This window comes from Pongo abelii, chromosome 1 (genome assembly GCF_028885655.2).
Source record: "Pongo abelii isolate AG06213 chromosome 1, NHGRI_mPonAbe1-v2.0_pri, whole genome shotgun sequence".
Taxonomy (NCBI): Eukaryota; Metazoa; Chordata; class Mammalia; order Primates; family Hominidae; genus Pongo; species Pongo abelii.
In genome coordinates, this window is record NC_071985.2 from 83790046 (window position 1) to 83806548 (window position 16503).

Genomic DNA, 16503 nt, shown 5'->3' on the forward strand with positions numbered 1-16503 from the left:
TTGACTAAATAAATGAATAGAATTCTACAAATGGAAGGTATTGTGTAATCAAATGTTAAATCAATCAGGTTCAGACTCAGGGGGAAGGAAACGATAAAACTAATAAGTAGTGAGCTTTTCTTGAACTCAGAGAAAGTAAATTTCTGTATTCATCAGCAGAGCTAAAAATTAAAAATACTGACTCAGAGAATAAGTCTATTAGGTGAGTATTTCCACAGTGACACAACAGAAGAAATCCTGGCACTCTGCTCCTGAGTATTTCTCCAGCTACTTCTGGATTTCCTGCTACAACAAATCTAGTAAAGTTTGCCCAATGTATTAAAATGGAAAAGAATAATAGTAATCCCAGCTAACATGTGTATAATGTTATTATGTGTTGCCCCCCTTAATTCTCACAATGCTGTAAAATTTTATTTGTAATATCCATTTTTATAAGAAACAAACTGAGGCACAAAGAGATTATATATTTGTCTAAATAGCCAAACTATAATCTCAGTTCCAAATCTCATATCCTTTTGATTTTTGATTATTTCTTAATAATCCCCCCTGACTTTCCAGAAGAGTGGATATTATTCTGAATCTCTCACCAGAGCATAGGGAAATGGAGGCCCTAAGGAAATTGCCAGACATAAACCAATGGAATTCGTGTCTCATAACTCTTGCCTCTTGTCTCATAACCCAGAGCATCCTCAGCTAAGACACATCACTCCTCTGTGTAGTAAGAACATGGAGAGCCCCTCTGTCTTTTTGTTCTGAATCCTCTACTCTTCATTAATAAAAGGACCCATATCTTAGGTTATAGGATGATCCATTAATAATGGACCCATTTGGGGGAACCATCACCTCCAAGAAGAAAGTGGCTACCTCTCTAAGAAAGATGGCCACATAAAAAAGGGCCCTAGAAAAGAGTCATCCTAAGGTCAGATGTGAGGAGGATATCCCAGCTTCTAAGTCTGGAGAGCCATGGGGGTGAGAGCTTTACTAATGGGCCTAACATGGATCAGGAGCAGAGACTTAGAAATAAAAAGATGGAGAGTGGAAGTAGAGTCTTAAAAAGTGCTGGAGTGATTTAAAAAGAAAAGGTACATGATGAATGGCTGGTGAGAAGAAATAAAAGAAAGGAGAAAGATGTAAAAAATTAATGTGCAGGAGGCAGACACCTGAATATGAAGAAATGAGACCAAGAAATTTACCCAACATCTGTTTCAATTCTCACATTGACAAAATCAGATGAGACTATCTTTCTCTGCCTGAGGGGTTATTTTCAGGATCCCACAAAATCACATGGTGATCTTGATGTACCAGGCAGCCAACAATGGGCTTGAGGCCACTAGTAGCCATCTGTGCCTGCCACTGATTGATCTAGGGCACTCGCTCTCAAATCAAGAACCCAGAAATATTCTTGGGAGTCTGAGTGGTTCTACAAGAAATTTAAAATTTTGTGTTTACGTTTTGATGGCAATCTTTAAAATATCAATCCAAGCATTTTTCTAAATGATCTGATGAAAACTTCATGACCTGGTCTTGCCACTTGGTCTCTGGCCCACATGTAGTTTTCTGTGTACTGGCTTTGCTGCTTCCTCTTCTTTTCCCTGACCTCTCAACAGGAAAGTGAGCCCACCCTTACTCTGTTGGTAGCTCTGACTGCTCCTTGGTCTTCTCCTCTCCATTTATACTCATTTATTAGTGATCTCATCCAATCTCATGGCTTTAAAGCTTGTATAATCTGACATCTCCCAAACACTTAACCATGGCCCACACTGCTCACCTGAATGTCAGCCTAACTGCCTGTTCCTCACCTGCACCTATGTCTTGGTTGGAATGGGATGGTCCTAGATGACTCCTGTTGTTCCAGCATGATTATTAGTGTTTCTCTTTTCTGATCTACAGTAACAAGTGTCCTAGTTTGTACAATAAATTATATGATCACCCTACCAATAAGCTTCCCAAATTTAACATGTCCAAAACTGAACACCTAACCTCTACAATCTTACCTGCCCACTTGTCTTCCCTATTTCTATTCATGGCAGCTCCTTTCATCTAGTTGCTCAAGCCAAGACCCTTAGAGTCATGCTTAGCTCCTTTCCTCCTCTCACACTCCACATTCAAGACAAAGAGAAATCCTGTTGGATCTACCTTCATAACATATGAGAAACTGACCATTAGCTCTAATTCTGTTGCTACCATTTTGGTTGGAACTGCTATCGTCTTTCCCCTGCATCATCGTCTCCCCCATGATCTTTAATCCAGCCTCCCCATTCCATAGCTTGAGCTCAATGCAAAAACCAGAATGATACTACTACAATGTAAGTCCCACCATGCTATGCCTTGACTCAAGTCCTCCAGTGAGGTCTCATTTATCTCAGAGTAAAAGCCAGAGATTTTACAATAGCCCATGTGGGCTTATGAGATCAGGCTCCCTGTGACCTCACTTGATTACTCTCTCCATCACCTACTGCCATCCAGCCCACCGGCCTCTCCCATGCACTCACAGTCTTGGCACTGGCTCTTCCCTCTCTCTGCAGCTTATTCCTTACCTCTTTCAGGTCTTTGCCCAAATGTAACTTTCTCAGTGAGGCCTAATTGCACCACAGTCTAAAATTGCAGTACCCACCCATACCCCAACCCCTGACTCCCAAATCTCCCTATCTTGTCTATTTTTTCTTCATAACACTTAGTAACTTATAACACACTATATTAATTTTATTGTTGATTGACTGTCTCCCATATTACAATGTAAGCTCCACAAAGGCAGGGGTATTTTTGTCTGTTTTGTTCAGTAATGCAGCCCAGGCACCTAGAACAGTATCTGGAATATAGTAGATGCCCAGTAAATAATTTTTTTAATGAATTCATTTTAGTGTCAATAATACTGCTTTATTTGTCCCTGACTAAGAAGAAAATAACTCAGGAGGATGTACTATATAAATGGTGTCTTTTTATTGAGTGAAAAGCAATGATGTCATAGGGTAAATATTTCACACTGATGTGAATTTTAAAAAGTGGTGATAGACATGAGTCATCGCATGGCCACTCAAAATAATCTTCCTCTTAGTACTCAGTACCTTATTCACATTTAGAGGCTCAATTTAATTTCACAAACCAGCATCATCCATCACATTACATTAATGCACATTTGAATTTCATTGTATTTTAGCTTCATTTAGATTTAATGTATAAATTTGTTCTAGTTTTATAATTGTATGGGAATTCATAAGCATAATGAATTTATAGATGGTTTCATTAAGTTAAAACACACACACCAAACAATTTCAATGAGTCCTGTGGATCCACATAAACTTTTTATCTTTACAAAAGATGCATGCAGTACTAAAGTTTATAAAACAGTGCATATTTGGACTTCTTTTGGCTGCATGTATCAGAGTGACCTCAACCTCCCATCTGTCCAGATGTGAAGCAGATTGGAGTCATTGGTAATTCTATCTTCCAGGTCAGCCAAGCTCGTTACCACTCTAATCTCCTGCAGTTCAATGATTTGCATCATTAGTCCCTCAAACATAATTAAGTGCCCACCCTGTGCTAGGCAGTGACCTAGGTATTGAGTATGCAACCAGAAAGATGGCAGGTGTCTGCTACTTTGGGCAGTTTTAACACCATCCACACCACAGTCTAGTACCTTATGTGGGAATAGCATTCTGTAGTTCACAAAGTGCTCCAAGGTACACTCACCCTCTGAGGCAGGAGTATCAGATGTGAAAGCTGACACTCCCAAAGATTAACTGACTTTTTCAAGATCACACGGCTAATAATGTCAGAACCCAGAGCTCAAGTCCCAATTTTTAACCCTTTGCTCTTTGAATTATAGCTTTTGCCTTCTACAACCACACCATCTTTGTCTTCATTTTGTTTCCTTATTCACTTCCCTGCTTTCCACCAAGTTTTCCCAGGATTTCTGATGCCCTCCTGCTTCTGAGTGGGAGGATCACAAAACAAGAATAATGTTTCTTATCTTTTGTGGTCCCCTTCCTTTCTCTGAGGTCTGAGTGTGCAAGGGCAAACATCAAGTCTGCAGTGTGTCATGCAGCCAGGATCATCAGTAATAATGTGCTGCCAAGTCCAGAGGGCTCGGTGCTCCCAGGTCATGCAAATACAGTCATGCTTTAATGGATCAGGGGGAATAAATTCTGTGTTCCTTTAGTTTCTCATAGCATCACCTGGCAGATGGGACCAAGACTGCATTCTTGGTGCATTACTCAATCTGTGGTACAAGGTCTGCTATAAATGCCTGTCTGCCATCTGGACAGAATGTCACACAGCGCCCTCAGGGCATCCCACCAGATATGTTTCTTCCCAGCTTTGGCTAGTGCCAGCACTGAACCCCAGCAAAGCTTTGCAAGGGCCAGGGAACCTGATTTCACTTGGACTTACTGCTGCAATGTCTGCAGTTGTAGCAGGCATGCTTTCAAGCAGGCAGCTAAACCGTTTCCTGTTTCTACAACTCAGGCTGTTCAAAATGTCTCGATGGATTGTCTCCCCCTTCTATCAGTGTATCTGTTAAAAACAGCTAAAATTTGACACTTCACACACATCATCTTTGGATGGGTTTTTTTTCCTGAATAATACTTTGCATCCAGATAGCAATTTTCTCCCAGAGCTTTCACAGACAAGTTGTTACACTCATCCCAATTTACTAGATGAGAAAATGGATGAGGAGGGAAGAGCTAGCTTTGCCTGATAATAATACACTGAGTTGGGGTGGAATTTCCCAAGAACTGTGGTGTGAGCAGAACACTTCCATAAGAAATCCAACCCTTAGGGCAGAGGGCACAGGCTGTGGGGATATGCACCATTAGGTTTATAAGAATTACTAGAAATAACATTCAATTTATTGGCAGCATTGGTTGGCACATAGCAAATGCTCAGTAAAAATGCCATAACACTCACTATCTCACTTTAACCTCATAAACATTCTGTGTGGAAAGTGGAACAGGTATGATTATTCCCAATTTGTAGAGAAAACCTTGAGAGGCCAATGATGTGTCAACATTATACAACTCGGGCCAGAACAAAGGTTTCTAACTACACACCAAGGTCCTTAGAATTTGGAACCAGCTTAGAATCCTAACTCCATCACTTACCAGCTGTTTCATTTGGTCAAGGGTTTCCATGATAGTAAATGATAATAATAATACTGTTTGGGGAGGTTTAGCAATTATTAGAGATAATTTATGTGAAAGATTTAGCATAATGCCTGGCTCAAAATAGAGGACTAATACAACTCGTATTTTATGCTAAACCACCTACAGATATAATCTTTCTTATTAAAAAGCCCCTTATTTTCTTTTTCTTTTTCTTTTTCTTTTTTTTCTTTTGAGACAGAGTCTCGCTCTGTCACCCAGGCTGGAGTGCAGTGGCGCGATCTCAGCTCACTGCAAGCTCCACCTCCCGGGTTCACGCCGTTCTCCAAAAGCCCCTTATTTTCAGGCAGGGGAAATGAAGTGTGCAGAGACTTGTAAATAGAAAACATCAAATGGAACTCACAAACAACATCAGCACCCTATGATTGGGGAGGCTAGGGGCAATGGAAAGGTGGGCAGGGGATGCAGGCACAGCCAGGCTTTGGCCAAATGGGACATCCTTGGGCAACTCACCTTTGGTGCCCCTTCCAGCCGCCATATATCCATACTGCAATCTCTCTGTGACCACGGGCCTTTCAGTAGCCCACACTGCACCTGGGTTTTACTTTAGTTTCTCTTGCATCTTCTTCACACCTTACTTAACTATCAACAGGTGACTCCTTTGCTCAGTCTGATTATCCTTAGGCTGACATCCCAGTGAGCTGATGAAATTAATGAAACTGGTGATCCCTAAGATTCACTCTAGAGGGAAGGGATTCAGTAGGTGTTGCGCTGGTGTTGGGACTATAGAGATAGTGGAGATACTGTTGTTGGCCTTGAAAAGCTCATATTTCAGATAGGAGAAAGTCAATATTCCAGAATAACTTCTTACTGCAGGTAATTGGGATTGATAAATCTTTACAAAAGAGACTATTTGCAGCCACTTTTAATGGCCGCTGTTAATGAGTTCAGATTCTGTTCTACATATTCCACAAAAAATAACTAATTTGATCCTGACAACAACCCTGGAATTATTACTCCTATTTTATAGTTGAGGAAATAGAAGATTGGAGAGGCTAAATAGCTTCTCCAAGGTCAGACAGCTGACTAGCAGCAAAAAGAGAGTTGAATCCACATCTATCCCATCTTTCTATTATGCTATTCCTGGAAAGATGAGAACTGGCAGAGAAGAAAGATAGGTTCTAGGTCCAAGAGCATAGTTTGGGAGGAGGGAGTCAATAATCTTAATGATGAATGCGGGGACATTTCTGTACATTTTCATCTTCTTTTTTCTTTCTTTCTTCCTTTCTTTCTTTCCTTCCTTCCTTCCTTTCTTTCTTTCTTTCTTTCTTTTCCTTTTTTCCTTCTTTCCTTTCTTCTTTTCTTTTCCCTTCCCTCCCCTCTCCTCCCTTCCCTTCCTTCTTCCTTCTTTTCTTTTTTCTTTTTTTTTTTTTCCAGAGATGGGATCTTGCTCTGTCACCTAGACTGGAGTGCAGCAGTACAGTCATAGCTTACTGCAGCCTCAAACTCTTGGGCTCAAGTGATCCTCCTGCCTGAGCACCCCCAGTCTCTGCGATTACAGGCATCAACTTTCATCCTTTCAAATTTCTCAGAATTTTTCAGCAACATAGGCTCAGGGAGGAGCTCAGTCAAGGCAAGGAGCAGCTGGTTGGAGCATCATCTGCAACAAACTTTAAAGCATCAGAAGAATAAAGCTGAAAGCTGGACCTCATGTACCCCTTCCTGAACAGAAGGACCCAGGCCGTGACCCCTCTCACCAAAGGAAATGATGCTTTCTAATGGAAAGAATAGCATTCTTAGCATCAACCTATGTCCACTGAGAAGTTTCTTATACCAACATGAAAATTGGTACCAGGCCAAGCCACCCATCCCAAAGATAGTCAGTGATGGCATCTGAAGCAGACCCCACTCTGCTGGAACTCTGAGAACTAATGATTGACATGCGCTGAAGTGCTGCTTACCAGGAAAGACCGATTGACTCCATTAAGTCAGCCCCAAACCCTTTAATATGCCACCCAAAAGTTGTCTGATTGAGAACATGACAAAAGAACATGAAGAGATAAATAAGAAAGCAAGAAATGTTTTCCCTTCATGAAAGCAAGGACTGAGAAACACATATTAAACGTTAATAGGATAAGTTTTTCAAGCAAAATCTTTCTATGTCAGGTAAATTAACTCTGTCCTTAATGAGTAGTATGTATTAATGAATCCAGTCATAAATAACAGAAAAACTATAACACAAAATTAGTTTAAAGTCTATGTTATATTTATGAAAAATTTAAAAAACTACTTTGAACACAAAGAAAATCTGTACTAGTTCTATTGTGACAAGAGCAATAGCTAATAATGAGAACTCACTATGTGTCAGGCCCTCTTCTAAGCATCTTACATATATGGACTCTTTTTTTTTTTTTTTTTTTTTTTGAGACAGGGTCTCACTCTATTGTCCAGGCTGTAGTACAGTGGTGAGATCATGGCTCACTGTAGCCTCAACCCCAAGGCTCAGGTGGTCCTCCCATCTCAGCCTCCTGGGTACCTGGGACTACAGGCACATGCCACCATGCCCAGCTAATTTATTGTATTTTTATTTTAGAGACAGGGTTCCACTATGTTGCCCAGGCTGGTCTCAAACTCCTGGGCTCAAGTTAACGGCCTACCTCTGCCTTGCAAAGTGCTGGAGTTTCGGTGTAAGCCACCACATCCGGCCAACTATCTGGACTCCTAATCTTCACCACAATAATAAGAGGTGCTTATTACTATTATCCTCATTTTAGAGATGTGGAAACTGAAATACCAGGAGGTTAATATGCCCAAAATAACACAGCCAGAAATGGTAGAGGTGAGATTTGAACTTGAGTGATCTGGCTCCAGGGTCCATGCAAATCCTTTCCTACTTCCACCAAATACATGGTGAGCAGATATGTGAACTTGCTTGCTTTGAAAGGGCATCAAGGTATTAATGCCTGTCTGGCCAGTTTTTGCTTAAGGCACCCCCTTCCTACACCCCTGCTCTAATTGCCCGGGATATTTGGATTCTCAAATAGAGCCAGGAAATCAGGCAGGGAGTTTCCACCAACTCCCTAATCCACCCCAGGAAATGTGGGAAATGATAGACAGCAAAAGCCAAGTAAGCCACAAGTCTTTGAAGGATAGATAATGTATAAATTCTAACAAAATGCCACCCACCAGGAAACTAACCACCTGGGAGGTGTGGAGGCCCTAGCAGCTTCCTGGAGGGGAGCCCAAGGAATCTCTAATTGAGTCTGAGAAGAGACTGCAAGCAAGGGATCAGGATCATGGGTCCGGGCCAACACAAGTTCCCAAAGAGCCTCAGAGGTTGCCCGCTTTAGGGAGCGACAGCAAGGATTTCCATTGTTGAAAGTGTTTACAGGTCTTTCATTCAGAAAGAATTGATCAGACTGCTTCCCTCACGTTCTTTCTCCCAGTGACACAAGATCCCATCACCCTCGAGAAAAACAGTGTGTTATTATTGCCAGGGTGTGAGAGGAAACCCTTGAAATGCGAATGTAAGGCTCAGACTGAATCTTAAATCCATTGGAATTGCCACAATCACATGATCTTTGGCCACATATATGTTTCTTTCGAATGTGTGTATCTATTTTGCACTTGTTACAAATCAAGCACTGTACTAAGCTCTAGGGTAGACAAGGGGAAGAGAAGAGAATGCTACTCAATAGATGCATATAATCTAATGGAAAAAAATAGATGTGTGCACAAATAATATCAGGGGAAATGAACAGAGAAGGAAATGGGAAATGTACGGGTATGTAACTAGCCAAACTCAAGGTTCTAATTAGACACCAATGTTCAATGTGAAGGGGACTACTTTTCAAAAACTCTTGCCCACTCACCTAAGTCAACATTATCCTATCCAGTCTGAGAGCAGGTTCTGGGCAGGGAGACGAAACTGGGAATTGCATAGAAGCCATTAAATTCCTGGCGGGAGGCCTCTACAATCCCTGTCTCTTGGCTTGCTTAGGGGAGTTCCATACTGGCATTGGAACCCATTGAAGACACATGCCATTTTTGTTTCAGGGGCAAATGCGCCTCTGATGGCTAGAAGTGAGAGGGGAAGCCCATACAGCATTTTCTTTGTCTATACTCCTGTCCTAGGGAGAGGGCATTGGAAAGGGAACACACTGCTGGGATTGTTTCCCTTGTAAAATACCCAGCAGGGTAGGCCTTAGCAGAGAATATGGTTTCAGAAAGCACTGGCCTACATTCCAACTTGTAGGTCCTGTGCTTCCTGAGATAACTGCTTTTGCTTGTTCCATTAATGATGTCTACTTACATCCCTCCTACACCAGGGTAAATGCCTGCCTACTCCCCAAGGTGCATCTGTCAGAAATCATGACAACTAGAAAGTGGGTTCAAGGGAGAGGGGAAGATAAAATGGGCCATCTACTGCCAGAACTGGAGGGGAGAAAGGAAGACACAGCACTGGACAGCCTCTGTGCTTTTGGAGTATGAAGAATTTTCTGGCAGCTTCTAACTGATCAAAGGCATCCCCAGAGACTCCAGCCATAACTGGAACTTGCTGTGCTAAAAGTATTTAAGAATGTTCAGTGGAGCCACTGTGTTCCACGGGCCATGATTTCTGCTTGGTGCAAGTCTATTACAAAAGCACCTAAGTATATCATTCTGCTAAACATGGGCATGATTACAAGAGGCACTGGCTAATGTGCTGATACATACCAGCTCCATGGGCTATAAAATGTGCTGCTGTTCGACTGCACGGTTATTGCTCCAGGATCGATTTTGTGGGCAAAGGGAATAGTATTCCCTCTAGCAATTCCATCCAGCTTGCAGGTAGGAAAACTTTTAAGAGATAAACAAGGTTATCTGTAACTGTTATAAAGTGCTAGTGACAGTCTGCCCAGGAGGTAAAGCTCACATTTAAACACTTAGGAATTCCTTTACCCCATTTGAGGAAGTCTGGATCACTCACAGGGCTGGACTGGAGAAAAGGAGAACTAGAGCATGATTTTCTTTTCATTTGTTCGTTCATTTGTTTTTTCCATTCAACCAACAGTTACTGAGTACCTTATACATTATGGACTGTTCTAGACATTGAGGACACAAAGATAAATATGATCTGGTCTCTTCTAACTTAGGGCTTCACTATTTTTGCAGGGGGAAGATGAAACAGCACATAAACAATTACAACAACAAATTTAGAAGCTCACATTTATGTAGCATTCTCCATGCTTTATTTCATGTGATATTCATAACAACTCTATGGGACAGCAGAAAAATATTGTTGGATCGGTGCCCATCAGCCAAAGACCACTGGGAACATATCCACAGGAATAAAGTTAGGTTCTTACTTGCTGCAGCAAGGGAGACCATATAGCATGGGGAGCTGTGGGGCATCTCCAAAGTGGGGGAGTCAGAAAAAGGTCCATATAGGGCTTGGGAGCTGGAGTTAGTCCTAGGGTGGGCTTAGCAGGAATAAACTCGGGAGTTTCTGGAACAGTCTGTGGCTTTGTATTTAGAATGATTTGGTCGTACAGAGTTACTGTTAGATCAGTTGTCTGTGGTCTTATCTTGGAGCTCACGGATCTGAACAGACTGGTGTTAAAAGACAAAGTTTCTCTAGCTGCAGATGAACACTATGGTTTTGATTTGATACAGTTTATCTGTTTTGCACAATCTGCTTTGAAAAACTGTGGTTTCTATTTTCAATTCTCAGTACCCTCCCTTTAGTCTAGCTGCCAGTGTCTTTTCTCTTTATCAATTGTTGTTAAGATTACTTCAGTTTTACCAGTGGAGATACTAAGCAAGACTCACCGAAGTCTTCCTCATCAGAAGCCGCTGCAGAGGCCCAGCCAAACCCAGGTCTCCAGTGGGGAACACAAATAGACTCCCTTGACCTAGACACGATGTTCAGGCTATGAGTTCTGTCTTGCCTCATACCTATTTGCCTGCCTTTCCTTCTTACCTCCCTAACTGTATGAACGGCGACCACAACTTACAAAGCTCCAGCCTAGTGAACGAGAACATGGTCTTTGGGAGTGAACTGCCCAGCTTCAGAGCCCGGATCTGTCTTGTACTGGATTACCAACCTCTCTATACTCTGGCATTTCCTCAGCTTTAAAACAGCAATAATATTAGTATCTCCCTCAGGGGGTTATTGTGAAGATTAAAAGAGATAATATGCCTAACGTGCTTAGAGGGGTGCCTGCCATATAGAAAGTGCCCGATTAAAGGGTTATTATGATTATTCTCTCCTGTCTCTGTAGCACCCAGTACAGTGCCCTGCAAACTGACAGCTGTGGTGTACAGCAGCGCTTCTCAAATTTTAATTTGCATATAAATCATCCAGAGATCTTGTTAAAATTCAGAATCTAATTCTGTGGGTCTGAGAATCTGCCTTTCTAAGGAGCTCTTGGGTGATGCCTGCTGGGACCACACTTTGAACAACAAGTAGTTCTCAGCTTGTGGTCTGGAGACCAGCAGCTTCAGTATTACCTGGAAACTTGTTGAAATGCAAATTCCCCCCTTCCCATCAAACATGCTGGAATACAGCCAGCAATCTATGTTTTAATAAACCCACTGGTGTGTAGGAAAGAATAATTGACTGGAGTCAAAAGTCTTGGATGGCATTCTGGATTTGCCAGTTAATAGTTGTGTGGCCTTGGGCAAGTCACTTAATCTCTGTTAGCCTAGCACTGAAGTCCCTAAATAGTTTATTCTTTTAAACCCAGAATGTGGCCACAAAAGACCCTAAGCTAAAATAGGGCCATGTTTCACCTCCTTGGAATCCCAAATTCACTGCTTCTCTATTGCTTCTGTAAAATTGGACACATTTTATTTACCCTGCTCAGAAGGCTGTTGTAAGGTTCTAATGAGACAATGTAAAAGCATGTGAAGCTATAGGATAATACATAATTATTAAGTACATGAAATATATTTGATAAATGGTTAAATGATGAATGAAATATCATATATAAACTAAAACACCTTTGTAAAGCCCAGATCATTTCTTTATTAAAAGTCATTTTTTTAGGAGAGATGCATCCAGGGTTTCTTAGGAGCTGCAGACTTCTGTCAGAAGTGGGTGTCTGATCATGAATGCTTAATGAAGAGCTAGGATATTTTATTTTAGCACTATTAATAGATCAATGAAGAAAACAACCAGGCAGGTAAAATAGCTCATTTATTCCAAGGTCTAAATACCTTTTATATGAGTATGTTCACATTTTTAAAGCTCCGTTAGATGGTTGGGAATTTGCTGAGACACCCAAGGCTGACAGAGGCAGCCATTCCTACCTTAATATCTGGCCTGTCCACCTACACTGGATATTTATGTGTGAAGCTTTTTATCTGACTCTATCAAAACACTCACCAGCTGGTACTGTCTATAATTAGGCAAACTTACTTATGAATATGACTCAGTTACTTCTACCTCAATCAAGAAATATTAATTCAGGCTGGGCGTGGTAGCTCATGCCTGTAATCTCAGCACTTTGGGAGGCCAAGGCAGGAGGATTGCTTGAGCCCAGGAGAGCAAGACCAGCCTGGGCAACAAAACGAGGTCCCCTCTCTACTATAAATAATTTTTTAAAAATTAACCTGGCGTGGTGGTGTGTGCCTGTAGTCCCAGCTACTTGGGAGGCTAAGGTGAGAGGATCCCTTAAGCCCAGGGATTCAAGGCTGCCAGTGAGCTATAATCCTGCCACTGCACTCCAGCCTGGGCAACAGAGTGAGATTTTGTCTCTTAAAAAAAAGAAAAAGGAAACAAATATTAATTGAGACACATGATGAGAGTTTTATTTTATGTATTTAGTAAATCCCAAAATTTTAAAATAACTATTACTGAATGCCTACTAAGTTCAAAATACAATGTTAGTAACCAAGACTTTCTATAGACCCTCCTGTTGTCACAAAACTACCTAGACAAATCTAAAATATGTGCCTCCTAGACAAACCACACATCTTGCACTTGAGAATAATTTCCTGATACAGCCATCCCATGTAACCTTAATTAACAAACCCAAATCTAATAATCTCAGCAGAAGTAAAATATTGCGATGGGAATGACCCTGAGCTGATCAGAAGGATGAAAACCCAGGTCTGCTATTAACCAGCTCCCAGACCTTCTTTCTGCCATTTGCCCTCTACACCTCATTTTAATTGTCTGCGAAGTGTGAATTTTGAAATGATCTTATAAAGTCTCCTCCAGTTCTAATATCCTATTTGGTGCTCAGGTGAACATAGATGTGAATTGTTCCTATGTCACTTTTCTGTGTATTTGCTTACCCTTTTTCCTTTTCCTGTCAGTTACTCTAGATGTAGCCAGCTTGAAGGTAGACACTACAGCCCATGCTGATTTTGAAACATCCTCCGCAGGACACAGCCTCAGGGAGCTCTCACTTGATATTGCTAGCAAATGGCAAACTATCTCTTTCCATCTCTAGCAAACCCAGGAACCCCACATTTATTCCTGCTAAGCATTTTCTCTGTGTTGCCTTATAGCTGATCCCACTATAGTCTAGTGGGTCTATGTTACAGACCCATCATGAGGTGAGAGACTCAGAGTTGTCCTGCCACCATTTTCAGAAAAAAAAAGCTGCAATCCCACTGACAGACCTGCCTTTAAGAAGAGAGAGAGATGTGCTGAGCCCTATCTCATAAGAGCAGCTCACTCCTCATTGGCAGAACTGGTTGTTGGTGATATCACTAATGTCAAAAGTAGTGGCCACATGTAGAATCACAACATATCTGTATTGGAAGTGCTCACATAGTCCCTTTTCCCCTTAGGAGGAAACCGAGGCCTTGAGGTGGGAAGTGACATGCTTAAGTTCATCTATTTATCCCTCCCTCGACTTTCCGTTACTCTAGGAGTTTGAATGCAAGTAGAGAGAAAATGTGGAAGTATCAGACACTGCAGGCAAGAACAGCTATTTGAAGAGCCTTACTCCAAGGTATCTTTGTTAGGATGCTGAGGCATTATATTACAAGATTGACAGCACAGAAAAATTATCAGACACAAACAGAGTGAACTTTGATGGGACAAGTGCCATGAAGAACATCAGGGAAAACTGCCCAAATGTAATATGCTATAGAAATATTATACACAATAGAATATTCTCACTGGTTATATGCAGATATAGCAGAGAAATATTACAGTCTCAAGGGTCTGGAAGCTGAACATGAGTCAGCAGCCCTGCGATATTGTTTAATAAAGCAGAAATGGAATTCGGAAGCAGACAGGGATGGAACATTCTACTCAGCACATTTGAGTGCCCTCGCTCTTTTTTATTATTCTCTAATTGTATCTTTTGTCTAAGTCTTGTCTCCCCAAAGAGATTAAAGACTCCCGAAGGACACAGGCCTTGACTCTTCCTTTGTATCTTTTTATAGGATTTGATTCGTCCTTTGTATCTTTTTACCACCAACAAGAAAATATATGTTAGGGAAAGAGAGAGAACTTGGAATCTAAGAGGAGGCTGATGGTGTTTTGAAATTCTATAATTTCAAAGGGAATTTGCTTAAAAGATATGAGCAAAGAGAAATGAAACTAAAATTAAGAGGTGTCTTGATGTCAGCCTAGAAAAGAGATGACTGAAAGAACACACAATGACAGTAATGCTACCATTTATTGAGTGCCTGTTAAGCTACAGTCAATGAATATCCATTATCTCTCATTTTTACAATGACCCTGCAGGGTAGCTTTTAGTAGCCCCATGTCACAGTCAAGAAAACTAAGAGAACTTAAATAATGCTGCTCATGATTATAAAACTACCAAGTGACTGAGTTAGAGTTAGGGCCAGGGCTGCCCGGTTGTGAACTCCAAGTCCTTTCCACGGGCCCATTTGCCATCCTGAGAACACAGAACAGGTTCTATCTCTGCTGGAGCCAAGAAATAGACCTTACATAGCAAGAGGAACTTCAGCCCTATGGAAGAAATAGCTTTCAGGCCAGGACGATGGTCACTGAGAGCTCCACATCTCAGCCTCGCAGCTGTGAGGCCGGCATGTGGGCATATGGAGTCCAGCGTAGAGGGATCCACAGGACCTTCTGGGGCTCAGGCAACTCTTCCTGAAGTCCTAGAGTCATAGGAACATGCAAGCCCCAGCTGCCCTGAAGGTGGTCCAGTTCTGTTTCTATTTGTGTCCTTTCCATGTCTCTTTGCCTGACTCATCCTCCTCCTCTCCACAAGGGAGCTCAATCACTGTCCTTCTTGTCATAATGAAACAAGAGATCTTAAAACAAGCTTTCCTCACTAGAAGTTGCAGGAAAAAGATCCCTGTTACAGCAAAAAAGAGTAAAAAGAGACAGAACAAAATGTTAAGTATTGAATTTAGAGGGTTTGGTTTTTTAATGTCCCCTTAGACTTCTCTGAATTTTCCACAGTCTCAAAATCAAAATGGTTTTCTTTCAAACTAGACAAAATATTACATATATTTAAAATAATATAAAAATTTAGGAATAAAATACCTACACAAGTTTTAAGGAAAATACTGAAAATTATTATGTTCAATTACACCCTTTTCTGGTACTTCCCACTGGTGAATAATCTTAAACATGTTCCTCCCATGCCATAAATTAAAACCAATGAGCAAACATATAAAGGCATTTTTTTAAATGTCAACAAAGTACACATGCTATAAAGTTGACTAATATCCATAGCATTTGAAATAAACAGTTAACAAACTGGCGGTCACAGAGATAACATGTCAGGCAAAGGTGATTCCTCACCCAAGGAATTTGAGCCAGGCTAGCCAGAAACCTCAGCACACTCAGGAAAGCAGTCTGGGGTTCTATTTGACTGTGGTGCTGGGAACTCCCAGGGCAGAAATACCCCACTCTGTACTGTCACTGCTAGGCAGAGAGCAACTCTCCAGGCAACTCGAGATGCATTGACAGCCAAATGGGGACGTTTAGACTTCTTTCATTTCTCTCACTTTGCAGGTATTCATAGCCGGTCTCAAAAGGATCTTTTCAGATAGAAGCAACTTCTCATTCCACTATACCAAAATATCCTGGAAGATGTTTTCAAGAAAGGAAATAGGTGCTCCTCAGAGCCAGCAGACCTGAGGGGAGAGTGATAAATAACTCATTGGTTGGTTCGCCTAGACAGAGATCATAGGTCATAAAATCATAGAGAATTGTCACTGAACAGGGTCTTAGACCAGAAATTCTCAAATGTGAATGTTATAGGAATCATCTGTGGATCTTCCAATGCAGATTCTGACTCGGTACCTTGGAGATGAGACCTGAGATGCTGTGTTCTATCACGCCTCCAGTTCATGTTGATGCTGCTAGTCTAAGGACCACATTTTGAGTATGCTCAACTTTACTTATAATAGGAGAACTGCAATTAAAACTATAAGGCTAAGTGCCATTTTTCAACATTTTGTCACCACCATATACATT

General features: G+C 41.3%; 1 long non-coding RNA gene across 2 annotated transcripts in view; it reads left to right on the forward strand.

Moving 5' to 3' along the window:
* Nucleotides 1-7316, forward strand: part of LOC129048958 (uncharacterized) — a 66665-nt gene extending 59349 nt beyond the window's left edge. Inside the window, exon 3 of one of the 2 annotated variants that reach the window (XR_008511676.1) lies at nt 6537-7316. This is a non-coding gene — a long non-coding RNA (uncharacterized LOC129048958). The remainder of the gene's footprint in view (nt 1-6536) is intronic. The other variant, XR_010138787.1, reaches the window with a different exon arrangement.
* Nucleotides 7317-16503: the final 9187 nt, after the last annotated feature.